Below are 10,518 nucleotides of genomic sequence, written 5' to 3'. Positions count from 1 at the left end.
CATGTATTTCAAATTTTGAGTGGCACACAATAAAATGGCTTCAAAGATTCAAAAGCCCTTTGTGATATATGAAGACTTCGATGACTCTCTCTAAATTGTTTGCAAAACATAGTTTGACTTACCTCTAAATGGTGTTTAGGATGTGGCGTGCGGTCTCTAATGCCAATTCTATACTTTAAGACATCTTTAGCATTGGTGATACTCGTGAGTTAGAGTGCCAAAATTGTGTAATTTCTTCCTTCACATTGTCAGATAGTTTCTTATCAAAACATGGAAGTCTCCCACCAAATGCCCATGTTTCATTTTGAAGAGGATCATCAATTTTCTCTCTTTGACTAAGTGCTCTTCTCAAAGTAGTACGATTTAGATTCCAATAAATACAAGTTTGTCTCATATATCTACCATTTCTCAAATGATGACTTACCAAAGAGGTTGTAATGATCCTTCGAGCAACTCTATTATCCTTCTCTCTACTATTTTTCCCAATGCTATTAAGAGTACTGAAAAGATTCTTCACGATAATGGCATTTCTTTCCAACTTTTTATTGACATGAATCTTCAATTTGGAAAGATTAGGTCTCATCTTTTGCATCTTTAATAAGTGCAGGAAAAGCTGACATTGCTCTACCATTGTCTTGTTGCCGAAAAAAATCTGATATAGTCTTGAAGCCCATAACCGAATGGTTCTTTCTATTTTTTTCCTTCCAAACTAGTAATAATTGTTTCATCAATTTCAATTATTCATTTTGGTGTTTTAGAACCTTCATGTCAATTATAATTAGGAGATATGTAAGGTTCTTGTGCATTAGGTTCCTGTGCATTGTCATCTTCGACATGGTCAATTATGCAATTTGGATTATGACTTGGTGGCATTTCTTTTTCAAAATTTTCATTCTCTAAATTTTCAATTTCGGCATTATCATTTTCAATAGGTACATTTTCATTCCCCAACTATACATAGTCATTATCTGAATCTATGATTTCACCTTCGATTAATTCATCATCAACTTGACTGATATTTAGCATACCTTGTCTTTTTCTTAGGTGGTCCATTTTGTCTCTTTCCCTATATGTCGCAATGTCTTCATTGGATATCTTCCTTTTGCGTTTATCCTTTCGACAACTGCTGCTCTCCATTCAGATGACAAATTCGAACATCTAAGGTTATATTTTCAAATTTTTTTTGATTAGTTAGACCCAAAAATGCGACTTTTTCTAAAACCCGTGAAAATAGAAGTGAAAAAGTGATGTTGTCGGGTCTGCAGGGACAAGGAATTAGTGCCAGTAAAATCGAATATCCGATTTGAAATCGGATATTCGATTATGAAATTAAAAAATTTGGGAGGAAAACTTGCTATAATTTACCTCCTTTGCCATAATTATATTAATATTATGAAAATCATTGGAGGGAAACCGACTTTAGTTTATTACTAAGCTAATAATATAGTAATATTAATATATAATAGTATCAATAGTATAATAGTATTAATATATAATAGTATTAATATATAGAAATATTAATATATAGTATTAATATAGCTATAGTATCAATATTATTATTATACCCATAATAGTATTAATATTATTACTATAGATATAATAGTGTAAATATTTAGTGTTTGTTTATATTATTATTATTATGCTACAATATAGTATTAATATATATACTATTATTATAGCTATATAATAGTATTATTATTATTACTATAGATATAATAATATTAATATTTAATTTTTATTTATATTATTATTATTATTATCATCAAATAGTATAAATAGTATATATATATATATATATACTTTCATTTTTTAACCCATATACATACAAACGATTCAAATATGTCCCTATGGGTCCTAGGACCCCTAGGGACATATGTCATTGATTAATGGGTCAAAAGGGATCATAGGTCACCCTTTGACCCATATGAATGATTCGAATATGTCCCTATGGGTCCTAGGACCCCTAGGGACATATGTCGTCGTTTAATGGGTCAAAGGAGGACATAGGTAACCCTATGACCCCCTTTGACCCATATGAATGATTTGAATATGTCCCTACGGGTCCTAGGACCACTAAGGACATATGTCGTCGTTTAATGGGTCAAAGGGGGTCATAGGTCACCCTATGACCCCCTTTAACCCATATGAACAATTCGAATATGTCCCTAGTAGTTCTAGGACCCCTAGAGACATATGTGGTCGTTTAATGGGTCAAAGGGGGTCATAGGTCACCTATGACCCCCTTGACCCATATGAACGATTTGAATATGGCCCTAGGGGTCCTAGGACCCCTAGAGAAATATTTGAATCGTTCATATAGGTCAAAGGGGGTCATAGGTCACCCTATGACCCCCTTTGACCCATATGAACAATTCGAAATGTCCTTAGGGGTTCTAGGACCCCTAGAGACATATGTCATCGTTTAATGGGTCAAAGGGGTCATAAGTCACCCTATGACCCCCTTTGACTCATATGAACGATTCGAATATGTCCTTAGGGGTCCCAGGACCCCTAAGGAGATATGTCATCGTTTAATGGATCAAAGGGGGTCATAGGTCACCCTATGACCCCCTTGACCCATATGAACGATTTGAATATGTCCCTAGGGGTTATAGGACCACCAAAGACATATGTATTCATTTAATGGGTCAAAGGGGGTCATAGGGTGACCTATGACCCCCTTTGACCCATATAAACAATTTGAATATGTCCCTAGGGGTTGTAGGACCCCTAGAGATATATGTCATCGTTTAATGGGTCAAAGAGGGCCATAGGTCAACTATGACCCCCTTGACCCATATGAACGATTTGAGTATGTCCCTAGGGGTTCTCGGACCCCTAGAGACATATTCCATTCGTTCATATGGGTAAAAGGGGGTCATAGGTCACCCTTTGACTCATATGAACAATTCGAAATGTCCCTAGGGGTTCTAAAACCCCTAGCGACATATGTCATCGTTTAATGGGCCAAAAGGGGTCATAGGTCACCTATGACCCCCTTGATCCATATGAACGAATATGTTCCTAGGGGTCTGAGGACCCCTAGCGACATATGTCATCGTTTAATGGGTCAAAGAGGGTCATAGGTCAGCCTATGACCCCCTTTGACCCATATTACCCATTCAAATATGTCCCTAGGGGTTCTAGGACCCCTAGAGACATATGTCGTCGTTTAATGGGTCAAACCAAATCATAGGTCACCCTATGACCCCCTATGACCCATATTACCCATTCGAATATGTCCCTAGGGGTCCTAGGACCCCTAGTAACATATGTCATCATTTAATGGGTCAAAGGGACCTATGACCCCCTTTGACCCATATAACCCATTTGAATATGTCTTTAGGAGTTCTAGGACAACTAGAGACATATGTCATCATTTAATGGGTCAAAGGGGGACCTATGACCCCCTTTGACCCATATGAACGATTCAAATATGTCCCTCGGGGTCCTAGGACCCGTAAGAACATATGTCATCATTTAATGGGTCAAAAGGGGTCATAAGTCACCCTATGACCCCCTTGACCCATAGGAACAATTCGAATATGTCCCTAAGGGGTCCTAGGACCCCTAGGTACATATGTCGTCGTTTAATAGGTCAAAGGGGGTCATAAGTCACCCTATGACCCCCTTTGACCAATATGGCCCATTTGAATATGTCACTAGGAGTCTTAGGACCCCTAAGGACATATGTCATCGATTAATGGGTCAAAGGGGACCTATGACCCCTTTTGACCCATAGGAATGATTCGAATATGTCCATAGGGGACTTAGGACCCCTAGGAATATATGTCATATTTAATGGGTCAAAGGGGGTCATAGGTCACCCTATGACCCCCTTTGACCCATATGAATGATTCGAATATGTCCCTATGGGTCCTAGGACCCCTAGGGACATATATCATCATTTAATAGTTCGAAGGGGGTCATAGGTCAGCCTATGACCCACTTTGACCCATTGGAACAATTTGAATATGTCTCTAAGAGTCCTACGACCCCTAGGGACATATGCGATCATTTAATGGGTCAAAGGGGGTCATAAGTCACCCTATGACCCCCTTTGACTCATATGGCCCATTTCAATATGTTACTAGGGGTCCTAGGACCCATAGGGACATATGTCGTCAATTAATGGGTCAAAGGGGGTTATAGGTCACCCTATGACCCCCTTTGACCCATAGGAACGATTCGAGTCTGTCCCTAGGGGTTCTAGGACCCTTAGGGACATATGTCGTCGTTTAATGGGTCAAAGAGGGTCATAGGTCACCCTATGACCCCCTCTAACCCATATGAACGATTTGAATATGTCCCTATGGGTCCTAGGACCCTTAGGGACATGTCGTCGTTTAATGGGTCAAAAGGGGTCATAGGTCACCTTATGACCCCCTTTAACCCATATGAACGATTCGAATAAGTCCCTAGGGGTCCTAGGACCCCTAAGGACATATGTCGTCATTTAATGGGTCAAATGTGACCCATATGAACAATTCGAATATGTCCCTGTGGGTCGTAGGACCCCTAGGGACATATGTCATCGTTTAATGGGTCAAAGGGGGTGATAGGTCACCCTATGACCCCCTTTGACCCATAGAAATGATTCGAATATATCCTTAAGGGTCCTAGGACCCCTAAGGACATATGTCATCGTTTAATGGGTCAAAGGGGGTCATAGGTCACCCTATGACCCCCTTTGACCTATATGAACGATTCAAATATGTTCCAGGGGTCCTAGGACCCCTAGAGACATATGTCATTATTTAATGGGTCAAACGGGATCATAGGTCATGCTATGACCCCCTTTGACCCATATGAACGATTCGAATGTCCCTAGGGGTCGTAGGACCTCTAGGGACATATCTCTTTGTTCAATGGGTCAAATGGGGTCATAGGTCACCCTATGACACCCTTTGACCCATATGGCTCATTCGAATATGTCCCTAGGGGTCCTAAGACCCCTAGGGACATGTGTTGTCATTTAATGGGTCAAAGGGTGTCATAGGTCACCTTATGTCTCCCTTTGACCCATATGAATGATTCAAAAATGTCTGTAGGGGTCCCATGATCCCTAGGGACATATGTCATCGTTTAATGGTTCAAAGGGAGTGATAGGTCACCCTATGACGCCCTTTGACCCAAAAGAATGATTCAAATATGTCCCTAGGATTTCTAGGACCCCTAGGGACATATGTCGTCGTTTAATGGGTCAAAGGGGGTCACAGGTCACCCTATGACCACCTTTGACCGATATGAACGATTTGAATATGTCTTTAGTGGTACTAAAACTCTTAAGGACATATGTCATCGTTTAATGGGTCAAAAGGGGTCATAAGTCACCCTATTACCCCCTTTGACCCATATGACCCATTCGAATATGTCGCTAGGGGTCCTAAGACCCCTAGAAACATATGTCATCATTTAATGGGTCAAAGGGGGTTATAAGTCACCCTATGACCCCCCCTGACCAATTTGAACAATTTGAATATGTCCTTAGGGGTCTTATGACCCCTAGGGATATATGTCATCGTTTAATAGGTCAAAAAGAGTCATAGGTCATCCTATGACCCCCTTTGACCCACATGAACAATTCAACTATGTCTCTAGGGGTTCTAGGACCCCTAGAGACATATGTCGTCGTTTAATGGGTCAAAGGGGGTCATAGGTCACCCTCTAACCCCCTTTGACCCATATGAACGATTTGAATATGTCCTTAGGGGTCCTAGGACCCCTAAGGACATATGTCATTTTTTAATGGATCCAAAGAGGTCATAGGTCACCCTATGACCCCCTTTGGCCCATATAAACGATTTGAATATGTCCCTAGTGGTTATAGGACTCTTCGAGACATATGTCGTCGTTTAATGGGTCAAAGGGGGTCACAGGTCACCCTATGACCCCCTTTGACCCATATGAACAATTCGAAATGTGCCTAGGGGTTCTAAGACCCCTAGAGACATATGTTTTCATTTAATGGGTCAAAGGGGGTCATAGGTGACCTATGACCCCCTTGATCCATATGAACGAATATGTTCCTAGGGGTCCAAGGACCCCTAGCGACATATGTCATTGTTTAATGGGTCAAAGAGGGTCATAGGTCAACCTATGATCCCCTTTGACCCATATTACCCATTTGAATATGTCCTTAGGGGTTTTAGGACCCCTAGAAACATATGTCGTCATTTAATGGGTCAAAAAGAGTCATAGGTCACCTTATGACCCCCTTTGACCCATATTACCCATTCGAATATGTCTTTGGGACCCCTAGGGACATATGTCATCATTTAATGGGTCAAAGGGACCTGTGACCCCTTTGACCCATATTACCCATTTGAATATGTCCCTAGGGGTTCTAGGACCCCTAGAGACATATGTTGTCGTTTAATGGGTCAAAGGGGGTCATAGGTCACCCTATTACCCCCTTTGACCTATATGAACAATTCAAATATGTCCCTCAGGGTCCTAGGACCCGTAGGGACATATGTCATCATTTAATGGGTCAAAGGGAGTCATAGGTCACCCTATGACCGCCTTTGATCCATATGAACGATTTGAATATGTCCCTATGGATCCTAGGACCCCTAGGGACATATGTCATCGCTTAATGGGTCAAAGGGGGTCATAGGGCCCTTTGACCCATAAGAACGATTCAAATATGTCCCTAGGGCTCCTAAGACCCCTAAGGACATATGTCGTCGTTTAATGGGTCAAAGGGGGTCATAGGCTTTGACCCATAGGAATGATTCGAATATGTCCATAGGTGTCCTATCCCTAGGGTTCCTAGGACCCCTAGGGACATATGTCATCGTTTAATGGGTCAAAGGGGGTCATAGGTCACCCTATGACCCCCTTTGACTCATAGGAACGATTCGAATATGTCCCTAGGGGTCTTAGGACCCCTAGGGACATATGTTGTCGTTTAATAGGTCAAAGGGGGTCATAAGTCACCCTATGATCCCCTTTGACCCGTATGGCCCAATCGAATATGTCACTAGGGGTCCTAGGACGCCTAGGGACATATGTCATCGATTAATAGGTCAAAGCGGGTCATAGGTCACCCTATGACCCCTTTTGACCCATAGGAATGATTCGAATATGTCCCTAGGGGTCCTATGACCACTAGGGACATATGTCGTCATTTAATGGGTCAAAGGGGGTCATAGGTCACCCTATGACCCCCTTTGACCCATATGAACGATTCGAATATGTCCCTATGGGTCCTAGGATCCCTAGGGACATATGTCATCGTTTAATGGGTCCCCTTTGACCCATATGAACGATTCGAATATGTTCTTAGGGATCCTAGGATCCCTAGGGACATATGTAGTTGTTTAATGGGTCAAAGGGGATTATAGGTCACCCTGTGACCCCCTTTGATCCATATGAATGATTCGAATGTGTCCCTGTGGGTCTTAGGACTCCTAGGGACATATGTCATCGCTTAATGGGTCAAAGGGAGTGATAGGTCACCCTATGACCCCTTTTGACCAATAAGAACGATTTGAATTTATCCCTAGGGGTCCTAGGACCCCTAAGGACATATGTCGTCATTTAATGGGTCAAAGGGGGTCATAGGTCACCTATGACCCCCTTTGACCCATATGAACTATTCGAATATGTCCCTAGGGGTCCTAGGACCTCTAGGGACATATGTCGTCGTTTGATGGGTCAAAGGGGGTCATAGGTCATGCTATGACCCGTTTTGACCCATATGAAGGATTCAAATATATCCCTAGCGGTCGTAGGACTTCTAGAGACATATGTCGTCGTTCAATGGGTCAAAAGGGGTCATAGGTCACCCTATGTCCCCCTTTGACCCATATGGTCCATTCGAATATGTCCCTAGGGGTCCTAGGACCCCTAGAGACATATGTTGTCGTTTAATGGGTCAAAGGGGGTCATAGGTCACCCTATGTCTCTCTTTGACCTATATGAACGATTCGAATATGTCTGTAGGGGTCCCATGACCCCTAGGGACATATGTCATCGTTTAATAGGTAAAAGGGAGTCATAGGTCATCTTATGACCCCCTTTGACCCATAGGAACGATTCGAATATGTCCCTAAGATTCTTAGGACCCTTAGGGACATATGTCATCGTTTAATGGGTCAAAGTGGGTCATAGGTCACCCTATGACCACCTTTGACCCATATGAACGATTCGAATATGTCCTTAGGGGTACTAGAACCCCTAGAGACATATGTCATTGTTTAATGGGTCAAAGGGGGTCATAAGTCACCCTATGACCCCCTTTGACCCATATGGCCCATTCGAATATGTCCCTAGGGGTCCTAGGACCCCTAGGGACATATGTCGTCATTTAATGGGTCAAATGGGGTCATTACTCACCCTATGACCCCCTCTAACCAACTTGAACAATTTGAATATGTCCTTAGGGGTCTTATGACCCCTAGGGATATATGTCATCTTTTAATGGGTCAAAGGGAGTCATAGGTCACCCTATGACCCCCTTTGACCTATATGAACAATTCGAATATGTCCTTAGGGGTTCTAGGACCCCTAGAGATATATGTTGTTGTTTAATAGGTCAAAGGGTGTCATAGGTCACCCTATGACCCCCTTTGACCCATATGAACGATTCGAATATGTCTGACATATGTCATAGTTTAATGGGTCAAAGGGGGTCATAGGTCACCGTATGACCCCCTTTGACCCATATGAATGATTCAAATATGTCCCTAGGGGTTATAGGACTCCCAGAGACATGTCATCGTTTAATGGGTCAAAGAGGGTCATAGGTCACCCTATGACCCCCTTTGACACATATGAACAATTCGAATATGTCCCTAGGGGTTCTAGGACCCTTTGAGACATATGTCATCGTTTAATGGGTCAAAGGGGGTTATAGGTCACTTATGACCCCCTTACCCATATGAACGATTTGAATATGTCCCTAGAGACATATTTGAATCGTTCATATGGGTCAAAAGGGGTCATTGGTCACCCTATGACCCCTTTTGACCCATATGAACAATTAGAAATGTCCCTAGGGGTTCTAGGACCCCTAGAGACATATGTCATCGTTTAATGGGTCAAAGGGGGTCATAGGTCACCTATGACCCCCTTGACCCATATGAACGAATATGTTCTTACGGGTTCGAGGACCCCTAGCGACATATGTCATTGTTTAATGGGTCAAAGAGGACCTATGACCCTCTTTGAGCCATATTACCCATTCGAATATGTCTCTAGGGGTTCTAGGACCCCTAGAGACATATGTCATCGTTTAATGGGTCAAAGAGAGTCATAGGTCACCCTATGACCCCCTTTGACCCATATTACCCATTTGAATATGTCCCTAGGGGTCCTAGAACCCCTAGGGACATATGTCATCATTTAATGGGTCAAAGGGACCTATGACCCCCTTTGACCCATATTACCCATTCAAATATGTCCCTAGGGGTTCTAGGACCCCTAGAGACATATGTCATTGTTTAATGGGTCAAAGGGTGTCATAGGTCACCCTATGACCCCCTTTGACTCATATGAATGATTCAAGTATGTCCCTCGGGGTCTTAGGACCTGTAGGGACATATATTGTCATTTAATGGGTGAAAAAGGGTCATAGGTCACCCTATGACCCCCTTTGACCCATATTAACCATTGTAATATGTCCCTAGGGCTCCTAGGACACCTAAGGACATATGTCATCGTTTAATGCGTCAAAGGGGGTCAATGGTTGACCTATGACCCCCTTTGACTCATATATATTAATATGTATACATATTTAATATAATAGATATGTATAATATTAACATATATAATATACCTATGACATTATTATATATATTAATAACATATATATATATATATATATATATATGTATTACTTTATTATATTTAATAAAAATATTATGTTATTATATATGTATATATATATATATAACATACATATTAATATATATAAATAATTATAATACATATTTTATATTTATATTTAATATATTACATTATTATTATTATATATATATATATATATATAAATTACATTATTATATTTAGTAAAAATAATAATAATATAAATTATATTTATAGATTGTAATAAGATTAACATAATATATTATTATATATTGCTAGATTATATTTTATATCTTTAGATTACGTTAATATATATATAATGTATTAAAATACGTCTTTACATAGTAATATAAGTGAAAAAACTTATAAATAATAAGCTATGATGTTTAAACCCAAATTTTCCTCCAAAATGAGTTGGGATTTTGAATTTGCCCATCGGAACATATTGGATATTAGATTAATAATCAGATATCCGATTTATATCGGATATCCAATTTATATCGGATATCCGATTTGATATCGGATATCTGATTTCGAATCGGTTATCCAATTAGGCTTGATATTTATCAAGCCTACCCGGTCAACCCAAAAGACGTGTTTGAAGAGGGTTTTAGTGATACTCAGACTTCAGGTAGCCGTCTGACAATGTTATTTTGATCGAAATTAAATGAAATGAATTTTTTTTTTTAATATCGCTCTCTAGAT

Source organism: Cupressus sempervirens, chromosome 1, assembly GCF_028749045.1.
Source record: "Cupressus sempervirens isolate cs-2001-9-10 chromosome 1, ASM2874904v1, whole genome shotgun sequence".
Lineage (NCBI taxonomy): Eukaryota > Viridiplantae > Streptophyta > Pinopsida > Cupressales > Cupressaceae > Cupressus > Cupressus sempervirens.
Note: the sequence above shows the minus strand (reverse complement) of the source record.